Here is an 18,782-nt window from a genome sequence, read left to right on the forward strand (position 1 = left end):
CACCAAATAAAGGATGTTTGGAGGATCCTCCCAGGAGGGGAGATGCATGTCGAAAGTAGACTATGGACTGAACATGTTTGCCACTCAATGCCTCTTTTGCAGACCACAACACCCAAAAGGAGAGAGAGAACACAGGGGATTGCCCTGCCACAGAGACGGGGGGATGGGGGGATGGGGGTGGGAGGGATATTATCCATGGTGGTGGAAAATGGGCACTGGTGGAGGGATGGGTATCTGATCATTGTATAATTGAAACCAAAGCACAAAAAATTGTAAATCTACAACTTTAAAAAAAATAAAATAAAATAAAGGGGGAAAAAAAAAGAAAAAAAAAATGACATCCCATTTCATCTTTTGGACAGATCAACAAGACAAAAAGTTAATAAATAAGAGCTGAAAATGAGAAATTAGAACAACTATTTCTAATAGCCATCATTAGAATCCTCAACACTTAAAAAGTTGGAAATACATTCTTTTCTAGCATATATGGAACTTGTCCGGGATAGATCACATTTTGGAATACAATTCAAATATCCATAAAGTCATAAAATTAAAAATCATTCCAATTATCTTTTTAGATCATAAAGTCGCAAAGGTAGAAATAAACCACATAAAAAAATGAGGACGAGCTCAAACATTTTGGAAACTAAAGAACATTATTTTAATTAACAACAGAATCAAAGACAAGGTTGAACAAATGAAAAGTTTTCTTGAAAAATATATAAGAATGAAAACACAAGCTAACAGAACCTACAGGACACAAAAAAAGCAGTAATAAGGGGAAAATTCCTAGCGATAAAGGTTGATATTAAAAGAAAAACTCAAAGCAGTAATCTAATGTCACTATTTGAGAAACTAAAAGAAAAGCAAAACAAGCTAATTCAAAGTGGAAACAAGGCAATAATAAAAGCTACAGCAGAAATTAACAATCTAGAAACTAAGAAAACATCACAAAGGGTTAGTGTAAGAAGGACCTGCTCAATATTGTGAAACGTTTATCTAGACTCACAAAAAAAGATGAGAGAAAACATAAACAAGTCAGATAAAAAATGAAAAGGGAGAAATTACAACAGCTATCTTAGAAATATAGAAGATCATAAAAGTTTTCTATGAACAACCTTATGCCACCACTCTAGAAAACAGAAAATGAAAGAACTGGTTGAAATTTTAGAATCGTATAGTTTCTTAAGACTAAATGAATGAAGAAGTAGAAAGATGTAGAAAATCTGAAAAGACCAATCATAAGTAAGGAAACTGAAACAATAACTTAAAATATCCCTATGAACAAGAGCCCTGATTCAAATGGGTTCCCTAATAAGTTCCACTGAAACTTCAAAGAAGATTCAATATCATATTCCTCAATCTCTTCCAAAATATCAAAGAATTAGGGAAATCTTCCTGATATTTCTATTAAACCAACATCACTCTAATACCAAAATCAGACACAAATATTACATGATAATATAAAATTATAGACCAATATCCATGATGGCCATTAATGCAAAGAACCTCAACAAAATCTTAATGAATTGAATTCAAAAATATCTTAAAAGAATAATACAAATTCAATAAGCCTAATCAGTGTCTGAATAAATAGCAGTATACTCCTACATTTAAAAAAAAAGAAGAAGAATACACTGTGATTAAGTGGACTTCACTGTAGGCATGCAAGTTAGACTCAATATGGGAAAATCAATGAATAAAATAAAATCATATCAATAAAAGGAAATGTGAATATTGCATGATTGTATAAATGGATGTGTAGAAGGCTTTAGATACAATTTGACACCCATTCGTGATTTTTAAAAACAGGGATATAAGGAATTGAACTTAACATAGTAATGACCACCTACAACAAATTACAGTTAATATCATACTCAATATAATAACTGAAAGTCTTACCCCGAGTATCAGTCATGAGGCAGCAAGTTCTACTTTTTCCATTTTTATTCAATATAGTTTAGAATTCTTTGCCAAAAAAAATCAAAGTAATCAAAAATTTAAAATAGTTAAATAATGACTTTCTGCAGACATCATGATAATATATATTATCTCCCATACTGCCCCAGTGATCCCCCTTTTTAAAAATCCTACATAATTCACCAAAAAATCTAGAAATAATAAAATGACACAGCAAGGTTATCAGAATACAAAATTTACACATAGAATTTGGTAGCATTACTATAATCTATATTAACTAGAAGAGAAAGAAATAAAAAAGAACAATTCCTTTCAAAATAATGTCCTAAAACACCAGATACATAGGAATAAACTTATTAAGGGAGTAAAAAACTTATACAGAGAAAATCATAAAGCACTATTGAAATAAAAGGGGACACAGGAAAATAGAGAAATAGTTTACACTCATGAATGGAAACAATTAACATTGTCAAAATGATTCACCTACTCAGCAATAATAGATTTGATGCAAACTCTATTAAATTTCCCAAAACTTTTTTTAATGGGCCTGGAACAAACTCTCCTAAATTTTCTATGGAACCAAGCTGAAGAGATAATAGGGACTGATTTTACTTTGCACTCAGTCAACCCTAATAAATCAAAGGGACCAAGCATCACATATGTCCCCCGAGTACAGAACAAGTTGTAAATACAAAACCTCTCAGCACCCCAGAGTGTGATCCCAAAACAAGACAAAATAAAACAAAAGCAGCGTTATAAACAAAATTTATTCAGAGCCATATAGCTTCTCCAAATAGTCAAAGCAATAATAAGAAAGAAGATGGGAGGTAGTATGTTTTCTGACTTTGACTTGTGCTATAAAATTATTGAAATAAAAACAGTATGGTAATGGAGTATGGATAAACATACGGATCAGTGAAAAAGAATCTGGATTCCTGAGAAAAATCATAAAATTTATGAAGTAAATTTATAGAAAGGCATCTAAGTACAAAAAATGGACCAAGAGAATTCTCTTCAACAAATGGTTTTGGGAAAACTTACACTAAGCATAGCAATAAACATGCGTCTTCCTGAATTAGTGCTTTTGTATTTAGAGAATAAAAAAAAAAAAAGGCCCTCCCGTTGATCGTCGATTTGCTCGAGCGGGCCCAGTAACGTCTCCATTGGAGACTTTGTTGTTACTGTGTCTGGCATATCGAATACTCTCGGTAGCTTGCCGGGCTCTCCGGGAGGGGCGGAGGAATCGAACTCGGGTCGGCCATGTTGGCCGCGTGTAAGGCAAACGCCCTACCCGCTGTGCTATGCTGAAAAATGGGATCAGTGAGCAGAATGGGAGATCTTTTCTTACATTTCTGAGAGATTTTCAGACTTTTTCCATGGAAACAATCAACATACCCATCAACAGTGAATGAGGGTTCCTTAACACATCTCCACCAATATTACTTATTTCCAAACCTTTTAATATACACCATTCTCGATGGTGTAAGATGATATTTCATTGTTGCTTTAATTTGCATTTCCCTAAACACTGTGATGATGAGCACTTTTCATATGCCTACAAGCCATCTGTATATCTTTGGAAAAGTGTTCATTCTTCTTATATTTTGATGAATTTATTGGACTTCATTGCTGAGCAATTGTAAGTACTTTATGCATCTTGAATATTAGCCTTTTGTTTGATGTATTGTGTGTAAATATTTTCTCCTGTTCAGTGGTGTGTCTGTTATTTTATCTCAAGTTTCTTTCACCATGCATAGATTTTTAATTTTATGTAATCCTATTTGTTTATTTTTGGTTTTGTGGTCTTTGGCTCGGAAGTCAAATAACTGAATACTACTGCAAGGTTTATTTCCTAGGTCATTTCACCTATGTTTTCTTCAGTGTATTTTATTGTTCTAGTCTAATATCAAGGTATCTAACATACTTTGAATTGATTTTTGTGAGTGGTATGAGATATGGTACCAGCTTCATTTTCCATTACGCGTGGCTATACTTTTCCTGTGACCAATATAGTGAATCTTTTTAAAATCCAAAATTTTAAAATAATCATTTTGACTATCATGGCTCTGCTGTGTCATTTATAAAGAAGTTTTAGTATTGAATCCCCTTTAAATCTCACAAATATTGCTATAAATATACTGGAGATGAGAAAAACTTAGGAACTTGGGGAGCAATCAATGAAATAATTTATATGAAATAGTTTAGCATGAGCCTAGGTGTTATGTGCTTTTGAATTTCCCTTCCTTAGTCACATGACCATACTCAGTCCAAAATATTCTTACACCTTTTACATTAAACCACATCCTCTACCATGGCATGAACAATAAGGAATAGAAAGTACATGAAAGCAGAGTCCACTCAGGACTCCCTGCTTCCCATCATGCATCATTTTGATTCCTTTGATTTGTGAAATTTCTTCCTCTTTCCCTTTTTATCTCTATGACTCTCTCTCCTCTCTCTTCCTCACTCTTACCTCTCTCTTGCCTCCCCCTATAGTTTCTAAGTGAAACTTCTTACTTTCAAAAAGTAGAAGAGGTTGTCTATATGCTTATTTCTTCATTTTAATTTGTCTTCTAAAAAATAATTTTTCAGATACAAAGGTTGGGAAGTCCTATGAGAGAGCAGTTTTGGAATACATAGAAAATATACTTTATCGAGTTCTTTAAAAACTTGAGATTCCAACACATGTGTCTGTAGAAAGGGTTACTTTTCTGTTCTATTTGCTTGTTTCCTGTCATTGCAATATCTTAGGTAGACCACCATGCAGAAAATGCAATAAAACACCCTTCCCTGCAGAACCCTGAATTTGAGGCACCCGGGGGAGCTGAGCATCACATACACAAATACAATATAAGCAGTGGCGCAGAAGAATGAGCACCAAGTGGTCATTTTTGTTGGAATGCTTCACAGAACAGATGGGTTTTTATGAGCTTTCTGAAGTTTGTTATTATAAATCTAAACAGTTATCCTGAGGATTCTTTTCTTTTATATTTATGTTAATATCTCCATTTGTATTTAGTGCTTAGGAAATGCAAGGACAGCTGCCCTGAGAGTGAGGCATCTCAGGGCAGTGTAAACTTTCCTACATAAACTTCCCAGAAATCCTTACTCACCTATTAACCAGTTCAACTAGAGGAACAAATTTGAAAGTAAAGTCTGAGATCACACCCCAGGTTTATTTCTTGCTAACACAATGATGCAGTTGTACATGCTGAACTCACAACTATTCAAGCTGTGTATACAGTACATCATGCATATTCAGTTCATGTCCACTTCACTGGGGACTGAACTCATGGTCTTGATGTTACAAGACCTGTAGACCCTTAAAGCAATTTTTAAAGAATAAAAATTCATTTTGTTACGCTCTCCTTGGTGCCAATCACATTCTCATCTCCCATTCCATTACCTAACACTTATCTCAGAAGCAACTCACTGTCAAGCTGATAAAGCTGTTCAAAATTAAACATAGGCAAAACTGGGGGAAAGGGTGGACAAGAATGTCTCCAAAGAAGACATTCAGATTGTCAAAGGTATATGAAAAATTCTCTGCATCACTTATCATCAGAGAAAAGCAAGTCCAAACAGCAATGAGACATAATATCATACCAGTGAGACTGGAATACATCACAAAGAACAAAAACAAAGCAGTATTGAATTGCTGTGAAAGTGAGGATAAGGGGCTTTCATTCATTGCTAGTGGGAATGTGAATTGGTCCAGTCTTTCGGGAAAACATCTATGGACATTTCAAAAAACTAGGAATTCAACTTACATCTGTCCCATAAATTCCACTTTTTGGGCATCTACAACAAGGGTCCAAAAACGCTCTTCAGAAAAGACATTTGTGTGTCCATATTTATTGCAGCACTATTCATAAGAGACCAAATCTGGAAACTACCCAAGTGCCCAATAATAGACAACTGCATAAGAAACTAGGGTACATATATATACAATACACTGCTGTCTGTAAGAAAAAGAGAAAATTATGAAATTTTCTGCAACATGGGTGGATATTGAGAAGAGGATCTTGCTGAGTGAAGTTAGTAAGGAGAGGGCTAGACACAGGATGATCTCATTGTGAGATATAAAGAAACACAATAGTGTGATAACAATGCTGACAGGCAACAGCAACAGAAATGTTCTTTGATAGGAAGTTTATCATGGAGAGGTGAGGTTGGGAGAAGAGAGAGGAAGGACAGTGATACAGTGGTGGAAGGAAGTGGACACTGACGTAGGGTGTGGTGCTGGAATATTTCATGCTTGAAACCCTACATCAACAATATTGTAAACCAAGGTGACAAAAATTGAAAATAAATAAACCAAAAGAGACATAGCTAAGGTTTGGGAAGATGCTACTTAAGTCCTCCCAAGTCCTCAAACCTCAGATATATAGTAAGTAAATATTTTACTTTTGTGCTTTCCATGAACCCCAAACTCAACTCTAATCCTGAGGCCAAATTATTGAGACTTGTTGAGAAGCTAAGTAACGATTGACTCTCTTGGTTTCTATAACACAGGACTCAGTTTTTATATTTTTATTTGAAGTAAGAACTAAGATTAGAGAGTAACTACATTAGTGCAAGATGATTTCAATGTGAGAGCTAGAAGGAAGATACACTGTCTACACTGTCCTCCCGTTGTTCATCGATTTTGCTAGAGCGGGCCAATAACGTCTCCATTGTGAGACTCCTTGTTACTGTGTTTGGTATAGTGAATACTCTCGGTAGCTTGCCAGGCTCTCCGAGAGGGGCGGAGGAATTGAACCCGGCTCAGCCGAGCTGGCTGCGTGCAAGGCAAATGCCCTACCGCTGTGCTATCACTCCAGCCCCAACTTTTTTTTTGGGTGGAGGGAGTAGGTTGTATTAAAGTGCTTTTACCACCCGAAGTTATTGAGGTCTTGAGAAGTAAATGTTGTTAATATCTAAGTTTACAACTTAATCCTTAAAAAATTGAATATTGGGAGCTGGAGAGATAGCACAGTGGGTAGGTTATTTGCCATGCACGCAGCCAACCTGGGTTCGATTCCCAGCATCCCATATAGTGCCCTGAGCACCACCAGGAGTGACTCCTGAGTGCAGAGCCAGGAGTAACCCCTGTGAATTGCCGGGTGTGACCCAAAAAGCAAAAAAGAAATTGAATATTACAGCATAATGACTTAATACATGAATGCACTGTAAAATTAACAAAAATTATTATTTACTATTACTGTTTACTATTTCTGTTACTGTGTGTTTAGAACACTTATAATCTACTCTCAGCAGATTTTAGGTATAGAGTACAGTATCATGAACTACAATTTCTGGATAGATCCCAGAGTATACATACATATATATATATATATATATATATATATATATATATGTGTGTGTGTGTGTGTGTGTGTGTGTATTTGATCCCAGAGTGTATTTTATATATATATATATATGTTTGTGTGTATATAATTATATGTATATGCATTAGATCCCAGAGTATATTCATCTTTCAGCTGCAAGTTTTAGCTCTTTATCCAAAATATTTCTATCTTCCACCTCTAGCTCCTGACAACCATGTCTCTACTCTCAAGTTCTATGGCGTTTGACTCTTTTAAGTATTATATGTAAGCAAGATAACACAATATTTGTCTCTTTGTGCCATGACACATGTACTTTTAATAAAACATAGTATTAGAATACACACCAGAATTCATTTATAAACATAATAATGGACTGTAGGGCTGGAGTGACAGCACAGTTGGTAGGGCGTTTGCCTTGCACACTGCTGACCCAGTCGACCCAGGTTCGATTCCTCCACCCCTCTCAGAGAGCACGGCAAGCTACCAAGAGTATCTCGCCTGCACAGCAGAACCTGGCAAGCTACCCGTGACATCTTTGATATGCCAAACACAGTAACAACAAGTCTCACAATGTTACTGGGCCCGCTTGAGCAAATTGATCAACAATGGGAGGACAGTGACAGTGAATGAACTATAAGCAAAGTTACTATAGTCACACAAACAAAAAGTCAATAAGAATTCTTCCTAAAGGGAAAATGGGTCTTTCTCAAAAGACTGGGTGTGATTTCTTACATGATTGCATGATGCTTCCGTGTGAGTGTTCTGTGGAAATGAGTGTCTCTGCAGATTATCAAAAGCATCTGTGATTAAAAACCTAATGTCTAAGAATTATGTTTCATAATTCCCTAACCCTCAAGCACTGTTCATTTCTCTTCATGAAAAGAAATCTAAATACCAATTTCCAGTTGTGATCCTATTTTAACAAAATTTAACCACTAGAGTCAAAGATTCATGTCAAAGCAGTTAAGGATTTCTGATATTAAACTTGAATGGATGTTCATTTTAATATTTATGTGTAGCTCAACAATTCTTTTTTAAATATATATTTTGTTGTGAATATATTTTTAATTTGTTTAGGTTTTTGGGCCACACCCGGTGATGTTCAGGAGTTACTCATGGTGGTATTCAGGAAACCAGATGAGATGCTGGGGGCTGAACTCTGGTTGTTCGCTGCAAATACCCTACCTGCTCTACTATTGTTCTGGCTCCTAAGCCCAGTAATTATTTGTGTTTTTTTTTTATTGAATCACTGTGGGAAAAGTTACAAAGCTTTCAGGTTTAAGTCTCGATCATGCAAATATCAAACACATTTCCCTTTACCAATACTTATTTTTCACCACGAAGAACCCCAATAATGCCCCCCTAACCCTCCAAAAGCCTGTGAGGCAGATGAATTCTAGTTAACACTCTATCTACTTTGATTAGATTCATTGTTTCGACAAAGATGCACCATTATTATTTAGAGTTTACACCCCCAAATCAGACATGCTGAAAAGGCATTGTGAAACAATTTGTTTTCTACAGCTGGTCACAAGAATCAAATGATGTTGCTTGAATTTTATGAAATTGGTTTCTGTGCTCTGGAGCCATGGCCATGCTGGCGAGCCGCTCGTGGGGGGCAACTCGTGACCTCGGTAGTGCGTGAAGGACGAGCCGGGATCGCCCCCCTTCCCATGAGGTTTCAGTCGTTCCATCACGACTGGCTCATACCTGGCTTTCCATAAAGCTCCGAAGCGGCTACCATCTTTCTTTCCAGAGGGAAAATGGCAGAAGGGACCAACACCCTTTCCCCTCCAGGCAGGCATGGTGGCGTGGATTAACGCAGTCCATTCACTTTTCTGCTGCAAGCTGCCGTGCTCTGCATTAAGTCCTTATGTTTTTTTTAACAAAGAGAAAGACATTAAACCTGCTACCAAATTGTATATTTACATATATATCTACTTCTAAATGCATAGGCTTAAATAATTTAACTTAAATGTTTGTCATGAGATAGACAAAAATACTGACATTTCTGTTGAGCTTCCCCAGAAGTAAATATCCTTGCATCCCTCACAGTTTCCATCCTAAAAGTACCACAAACTACATTAAGAATGTCTCATTTGGGGACAAAAAACTGGTTCAAGAAATGTGCTTGTCCTATCACTACAATTGTCCTCGGCTTCCTGGTCATTGCTTGGGAAGTTTTAAACAACAACAAAAAATGCTCACTTACTTTATTTACCTAGAATGTGACCCCTTTCTATAAAGAAACCCCCTCCTTGAGCTATCTACCTGAAATTTACTTTTCCCTAATGCCTCTTATTTGTAAAGATGTGTGATGCTATAGAGTCTTAATGATCCCAGAAAAATTAAGGAAGAAAATTTGTTCTCAATTTATGTTATTTACATCAGAGAAGGAGAGAGACAAAACCAACTTTCAATCAAGAAGTCACAAAAGGGCTGGAGCGATAGCACAGCGGTAGGGCGTTTGCCTTGCAAGCAGCCAACATGGCCAACCCGAGTTCGATTCCTCCTCCCCTCTCGGAGAGCCCGGCAAGCTACCGAGAGTATCTCGCCGGCATGACAGAGCCTGGCAAGCTCCCCGTGATGTATTCAATATGCCAAACACAGTAACAACGAAGTCTCCAATGGAGACGTTACTGGGCCCGCTGGAGCAAATCGATGAACAACGGGAGGACAGTGACAGTGACAGTGTCATTTGAAAGTAGAAAAAAGGGTAGGAGGAAGCTTGTATTTGTGAATCATGTAGATTTCCAGGAAGAAAGCAGATCTTCTTTACCGTTAAAATCCTAATGTTTAAATAAATTCCAGGAACTTCAAATATTCAATATCTGTTTGTGGAACAAATGGATGAATTTGTACCTCAAATTCCCCTCCTGCCAACTTTCATGTTTGTCTTTTGGTCACCAGGGGTGTGAGTAATCCAGACATAGCAAAATAACTATAATGTTATTTTGAATTTGCATTTTGTAAATTTGGGTTCTTAAAAACCAAAATAGTTTTGAAGCTGGACAGAATAGGAATTAAGGCACTTGCTTTACATGTGTCCATTCCAGTTTATTCCCAGTATAGCAGATGATCCACCAAGCACTCACGTGGAGTAATCCCTGATCACAGATTCAGTTATAAGCCCTGAGCACAGCTGAGTGTGAGCCCGAAACACAACACAACACAAAACAAAAATATGTTATCACCAGTATAAATCACATGTTTTAAATGCCATAGAACTCGACAATGCATAGATAACATTTGAGCTTGTCGTAATTTTTAATCAAGGCCAAAGTAATGTAGGAGATTCAGTGAAAAGTCTTCATTTGTTTGAAAAGATCAGCGTACAAAAGAAGAAATTACCATTTTTGCATGTGAGATGCGTGTTTGTGTGTGCCCTTTCACTTCCTTAAAAGTTTTTACAGGTATTAAGTCATTTAACCCTGTTCAGAGCACTGAGGCAGTTACTATCATTATATCCATTTTATAGTTTTTTTTTTCTTTTTTCTTCTTGTCTTGGGGCCACACCTGCTGTGCATGGATCTTACTCCTAACTCTGCTCAGGGTTCACTCCTGGTGATACTTGGGGTGGCACCTGCATTGTCAGGAATAATAGGACTGGGATCAACTTCATGCAAGGAAAGTGCCATCTCTTGGCCCCATTCTATAAAACTTTACAGAAAGCTTATACTGACATTTTTTTAAGTAAGTTATACAAAATCAAATAGCAGGTTAGTAGTAAAACTGAGTCTTTAAACCAGTCTAACTCATGGTTTCTTTGCTAGTAGATTGCAGTCTTCCTTACTTGAGAGAAAAGTGGAAATAAAAAAATAAAAGGTGAAGCAAAAATGACTTTTATTGTGCCTCATTGAACCCCATTATAGTTTTCTACAAACATGTATACTGGAATTTATCATCCAGAAATAAATAACATCTTCCTTTATTTCATTTTCAATTCCTAAAAATCCTATTTTAATGTGTTTTCTGAATGTTATAGTGTCTCTGTACTTTAATTAGCAGCTGTTTCCAAGTGTGATAGGTGATTCATGCTAGTCTTAATATTGTATATAATTGGATCTCTAAGGCAAATTTATCTGTCAGAGTAAAATTGATCTACAAGTAGTTCCCTCTAGCTAATACCTAAATTAGTTTCACCTGGACTCTGCCCTCTGATTTCTTCTGAATTATACCCAAGGAAGGAAAGCTAACAGCTGGTCTAGGAAGCAGCAATTTTATCCAAAAGACTCTAATATGAGTCCAAGCTGATTATGAAAGAAACAAGAAAACTAAATATATTTATAGGTTAGCTTTGGGAAAATCAAACTCATCATATTTTAGGGTATTTAGAGCCCACTATTCAGAAAAAGACACTTCAAAGTAATACCAGTCAAGAGTCTGAAATCAGTAAGAAATAGAAAACTATATTATAAGGGATTTGGGGAGTCCTTCGTAAATTTTTATTGTTTAAGCATAGAATCTTACCTGTATATTTTCTTCAATTTTTCCTTTTACAACTCTAAGAGAGTGTTCTAATCTACCTCCTGCTCTCCATAGAACTAAAAGGTAATGGTTTCTTAGAAAAATGGACAATTTTATAGACATATACCCAAAGGTAGAGTAAATAAGGGTTGATTGTTCTATGAATTCTTATTCCCAAGGCATGCTTTTAGAAGTCTATGACTTCAACAGGGCAGTGGAGAGCAGATTTTTTGCTCTTGAATGTAAAATTTGTCACTTATATCTTTTCTCCCTACCCATCACCTTCAGGGCTTCATGATAGTAATCTTTCTTTCTATACCATAACATTTGTAACACTGAAATTGTCAATTATATTTTGTATAATTGGCATGCGGGTCCCAGGACTGAGATCTCCAAGCCTACTCGGATCGGGGCTGAGCATCCTCCACCCAGATCCTCCACCTTCCAGTAGGCAGGGGTCACACCCAACAACTGGCCTCCTGGCGCCGTGTAATCCCATCAGTGGCCAAGATCCAGAGACTATAAAACCCAGCTCCCGGAAGCATGCGGCCACATTTGTGGCCGCATGACATCTTATCTCATTCTTACTTTGGACAAACCTGGCAGGTTACCGAATGTAACCTGCCCACACGGCAGAGTCTAGCAAACTCCCCGTGGCATACCCAATATACCAAATACCAGTAACAATGATGGGTCTCATTCTCCTAAGCCAGAAAGAGCCTTTAATATGGCACTTTTTAAAAATCTCAGGGCTAGGACGAATGAGACGTTACTGGGGCCTGCTCGAGGCAATCGACGAACAACAGGATGGTCGTGATCATGGTCGTCGTGATTTTGTACTGTAGGGTTATAAAACACATTCAATTCTATTTTCTTATTTCTAATTCTAACATCAAATGACCTCTCTAAAGTTGAGAATTCTAACTTCAGTTTTTAAAGAAAAAAAAGAAGAGAAAAAAGCTAGGCAAGAAGATAGAAAACCTAGTTCTAATGGCAATAAGATGAGTATTGCATTGCTTTTTTTTTTTTGATGATCAGTTTATTTTAATGTTGAATATAAGCAATTTCATTCATTTGGCCCAAAGTATTTTCCGAATACAAAGACACTCATCTAAAAAGTTATTATATGTGTTCCTACTATTCATTACAACATTATTTATAATAGCAAAGTTATAACAATTTACTGTCACTGTACTGTCACTCTCCTCCCGTTGTTCATGGATTTGCTCGAGCGGGCCCAGTAACGTCTCCATCATGAGACTTGTTGTTACTGTGTTTGGCATATCGAATACATCACATGTAGCTTGCCAGGCTCTGCCGTGTGGGCGAGATACTCTCGGTAGCTTGCCGGGCTCTCCGAGAGGGGTGGAGGAGTCGAACTTGGGTCGGCCATGTTGGCTGAGTGCAAGGCAAACGCCCTACTGCTGTGCTATCGCTCCAATTTAAGGGCCCTATAATGGATGAATAAAGAAGTCCTACGTATATCACTTAATCACTTAACTTCCCGTTAGTCGTCGATTTGCTCGAGCGGGTGCCAGTAACGTCTCCATTTGTCCCTGTCGCGTGCTAGTGTAGCCCAATGGCATCTCTTCGCTCCGGGAACATGGAGGGCCTCAAACCGATCGTTCATGATCTTGACAAAGAAGTCTGACCATCTGGTAGGTGGGCGGCCACGCGGTCTCTTGACATCCCGTGGAATCCAATCAGTAACAGCTCTAGTCCAATGGTCGTCTTTAAATCTCATTACGTGACCAGCCCATCTGATTTTCGACACCTTGGCAAATGAGACAGCGTCCCTGATCCTTGATCGTCGACGGATGTCAGAACTCCGGATTCGTTCTCTCATTTGAGTGAAACGTGATATTCCAAGCATAGCTCTTTCTATACTTCTTTGGGAGACCTGAATGGCGTTCTCATCTTGTTTGCGTAGGGCCCAGGTCTCTGAGGCATATGTTAATGCAGGAAGAACAGTGGAATCAAAGAGATGTGCCCGGAGCCGGAGGTTCTTCATCCTCTTAGCTATTTCTTCGACGTTCTTGAAGGCGTTCCAAGCTGCTCTCTTCCTCCTGCGCAGCTCGGGTGCCAGGTCATTTGTCATGTTGACCTCTCGACCTAGGTACACATAGCTGTTGCATTCGGAGATGGTCGTTCCATTGAGAGTGAATGGGGCGTCAGGAACAAGGCTGTTTCTCATAAACATTGTCTTCGTAACATTCAGCCAGATGTGGTGCTGGCTCTCATGATCTAGACCTATGTATATAACATGGAATTATTAATCAGTTATACAACATTAACAGATCAAATTCTTTTATTTATGATGATGCTGATATTAAGGGCATTATGTGAATGAAGTAAACCAAAAACAAATACCATTTGACATCACCGAAATATTAAACTTAAAAACAACAAGTGAATAAATATAAAAGAACATACACAAGCCCTTAGATTCTGAGAATAGAATGCTTGTTACCAGAACGAAAAAGGGATTAGGGAAAGAGAAGAGGTAAGACATTCAACTGGTGATGAGGTAAACTAGACTCATGTTGCTGATTACAATGCAGCATATGTAGATGTTGAAATATAATTCTGTATAAGTGAAACCTATATACTTAAATATATATACATATAGTTTAATGCAGAAAGAGGCAATAAATACTATATTACCTAAAGATATTTGTGAAATAGAAGGAGGAAAACAAAGTAAAACTCCATATATGCAATAAAATATTCTGATTGCATTCTAAATGGAATACAACGGAAAAGGCAAAGGATGTTTGACCACATCTGGGAGGAAGTTGGGCGCAAAAGCCGTGATTAGTATCATTGTAAAATTATGCTTCTTGCATTCAGGATTGGTGTGAGATGGGTTCTTTCATAAAAGGATAGTTTTAGGTCTAGAGAGCAGAATAAACAATAACTGAAGCTGGGGAGGGAGCCTGGTTTATTCAGAAATCACTGACAACTTTTGTCAGAGCAGCTTCACTGGAATTGAAGAAATGGATTAAACTGGAATCTCACATGGGGGAGTCAGTTAAGACAGTAGAGACACACTTTAACAAGACTTCGTGAAAGGAGCACAAGGGTTGAAGGAGGAACTTAAAAAGAGAGCTTTCTGGAAAATGAGCTAGAGGGCAGTAATCTTGTATTAAGTGTCTTATGATGTGTACTTTGGATTCCACAGGACGTCAAAAGATTGCATGGCCGCCCACCTACAAGATGGTCAGACTTCCGAAAGTAGACTATGGACTGAACATGTTTGCCACTCAATGCCTCTTTTGCAGACCACAACACCCAAAAGGAGAGAGAGAACACAGGGGATTGCCCTGCCACAGAGACAGGGGGGATGGGGGGATGGGGGTGGGAGGGATATTATCCATGGTGGTGGAAAATGGGCACTGGTGGAGGGATGGGTATCTGATCATTGTATAATTGAAACCAAAGCACAAAAAATTGTAAATCTACAGCTTAAAAAAAATAAAATAAAATAAAGGGAAAAAAAAAAAAAAGATGGTCAGACTTCTTCGTCAAGACCCTGAACGATTGGTTTGAGGCTCTTTGTGTTCCGAGAATGAGCAGATGCCATTGGGCTACCCTAGCATGCGACAAGGACAAATGGAGACATTACTGGCACCCGCTCAAGCAAATCGATGAGTAAGGGGACGTCAAGTGATTAAGAGCGATAACACAGCGGGTAGGACGTTTGCCTTGCACGCAGCCAACATGGCCGACCCGAGTTCGATTCCTCTGCCCCTCTCAGAGAGCCCGGCAAGCTACCGAGAGTATTCAATATGCCAGACACAGTAACAACAAAGTCTCCAATGGAGACGTTACTAGGCCTGCTCGAGCAAATCGATGATCAACGGGAGGGCCTTTACCTTTACCTTTACCTTTTTAGTTTGGAGAACCCATCAGGCTACCGAAAGTATCCTGCCCACACGGCAAAGTCTGGCAAACTTCCAGTGTCATACTCAATATGCCAAATACCAGTAACAATGATAGGTCTCATTCTCCTAGCCCTGAAAGAGCATTGAATATGGCTCTTTTAAAATCTCAGGGCTAGGAAGAAGGAGACATTACTGGTGCCTGCTCAAGGCAATCGACGAACAACAGGATAATCGTGATCATGATAGTGATTTTTTGTGAAAAATGTCATTGGAATGGGCTGGAGCGATAGCACAGCGGGTAGGGCATTTGCCTTACAAGCGGCCAACATGGCCGACCCGAGTTCGATTCCTCCGTCCCTCTCGGAGAGCCCGGCAAGCTACCGAGAGTATTCGATATGCCAGACACAGTAACAACAAAGTCTCCAATGGAGACGTTACTGGGCCCGCTCGAGCAAATCGACGATCAACGGGAGGGCCTTTACCTTACCTTACCTTACGTTGACTCTTTATATTGTTTATGCAATCATTAAAAAAAAAATTTGTCTTTTGAGAGAGTGGAGGGCGTGCTAGACAGTGCTTGGAGCTTACTTCTGGCATTGTGCTTAGGGATCACTCCTGGCAGACTAGGAGAACCAGGTGGAGCACTGATGATCAAATCTGCTCATCTCTGTGCAAGGCAAACACCCTATCTGCTGTACTATCACTTGGGTACCAAGAAAAATTATCACTTTAAATGTTAATTGTTTAATCCATGAGCATAGAATGTCTTTTAATTTTCTTGTGTCATATTTCAGTTTCTTTTAACAGTGTCTTAAAGTTTTCAGTTTAGTTTTTATACCATACCAATTAAACTTATTTCTAGGTATTTTATTCCTTTTAAGTAACTAAAATCGTACTTAATTTTTTTCTTTTAGAGTTCATTTGCTCAAGCGGGCCCAGTAACGTCTCCATTGGAGACTGTTGTTACTGTGTCTGGCATATCGAATACGTCACAGGGAGTTTGCCAGGCTCTGCCGTGCAGGTGAGATACTCTCGGTAGCTTGCCGGGCTCTCCAAGTGGGTGGAGGAATCGAACTCGGGTTGGCCATGTTGGCTTCATGCAAGGCAAACGCCCTACCTCTGTGTATAGATGCAACAGAAACAAAACAAGCATATGGTGAACATACACATGAAAATATGTACACAATTAATTATTATTAGGAAAATGCAAATGAAAATGACAATGAGATATCACCTTATGCTGTTTATAATGGCTATTATCAAAAAAGATAAACAACAAATGTTGAAGATGTTGTGGATAAAAAGTAGTGCCTCCTACATTCTTGGTGATAATATTAATTGCTATAGTCATGGTGAAAAAATAGAGAGATTTCTCAAAAAAATTATTCATTCATTTATTTTTTGCTTTTTGGGTCACACCTGGCGATGCACAGGGGTTGCTCCTGGCTCTGCACTCAGGAGTTACTCCTGGCGGTGCTCAGTGGACCATATGGGATGCTGGGAATCGAACCTGGGTTGGCCGCATGCAAGGCAAACGCCCTACCTGCTGTGCTATCTCTCCAACCCCTCTCAAAAAATTTAAAATGAGGAAATTTTCTATTTTCATTTACTAGTATCTGTCCAAAATATACAAAAAACTACTAATTTGAAAAGAAACATGCACCTCTCAGTTCACTGTATAACATATATCTTTGTGCTCACTATGTTCACAAGAGCTAAGACATTAAAAGCAACAGAGATGATAAGATGTTGCACAACATCTTATCATCTCATTCCTATTCTGGACAAACTGGCAAGCTACCGAATGTAATCTCCCCACACGGCAGAGTCTGGCAAACACCCCGTGGCGTACCCAATATGCCAAATACCAATAAGAACGAAGGTCTCATTCTCCTAACTCTTAAAGAGCCTTGAATAGGGCACTTTTAAAAAAAAAAATCTCAGGGCTAGGACGAAGGAGACGTTACTGGGGCCTGCTCGAGGCAATCGACGAATAACAGGATGGTCGTGATTCGTGATTCGTGATAAAAGCAACAGTTTAATGGATAAGCACATATGTTAAGGATACATGACGGATATTAAGATAAAAAATAAACAACAAAATATTCTGAATAAAATTGAGGACATTATACCAAGAGAAGTAAGAAGTGAAAATATTGTATCATTTCACTCATACGTAGAAAATAAAGAGACCAGGCAAGAAAAAAATGTTATAAAAATTCTCAGATTCTAGGGCGTTCGCCTTACAAGCAGCCAACATGGCCGACCCGAGTTCGATTCCTCCGCCCTTCTCGGAGAGCCCGGCAAGCTAACCGAGAGTATTCGATATGCCAGACACAGTAACAACAAAGTCTCCAATGGAGACGTTACTGGGCCCGCTTGAGCAAATCGACGATCAATGGGAGGGCCTTTACTTACTTTACTTTACTTGACAATGAATGATTGTGGTTAATAAAGGAAAGGTGGGATGAGGAATGAATGCGTTGAGTCTTCCATGGTTGATGGAAACTAGACTTCTAGTGGTGATTCCAATGTGGTATATACAGATGTCAAAATATAAAGCTGCTATATAATTGAAACTTAAACTATACTAATAGCTAAATACAATTTACAGCAATATTTAAAATGTTGGAAAAAGAGCAAAAGACATGGAGACATTCACCCTGGAGCTTGGTTGTGATGGGAAAAAACTTCTTTGGAAAAATTACTCATTTCTAATTTTAAATATCCAGGAATCTCACTTGGTGTGATTTACTATGAAAAGGTGACATTTCATTGAGCAACTTCTTAAAAATAGAAAATTACCTTTCCTTTTTGTCTATGCTGAGATATATACCTTGTGGGTATCCACACTGTTCACAGGAAACTGTATAATATGTTGCTCTGAGCTATATAAATTCAAAAATGAAGCAAAATATAACTAGCACAGAGGTCTAGTTTGATTTTAACACTATTTTCTAGGGAAAAATGTAATTCGTAATATGCATTTCCTAAGCAGTAGCATTCCCAGCAAAGAGACCTATATTATTGTAAATATCAAGTGATCCTAGGCCTCTGCATTCTCTCCACAATTTATCCTCCTCAAGTTGATAATAATAATAATGCGTGCACTTTTGCAGCACCTGAAATCCAAGGAATTTCATGTGCTCTGTAAATGTGAATCAAATCGTAAGACACCCCT

The sequence above is a fragment of the Sorex fumeus genome, unplaced genomic scaffold (assembly GCF_029834395.1).
Source record: "Sorex fumeus unplaced genomic scaffold, SorFum_2.1 ptg000094l, whole genome shotgun sequence".
Lineage (NCBI taxonomy): Eukaryota > Metazoa > Chordata > Mammalia > Eulipotyphla > Soricidae > Sorex > Sorex fumeus.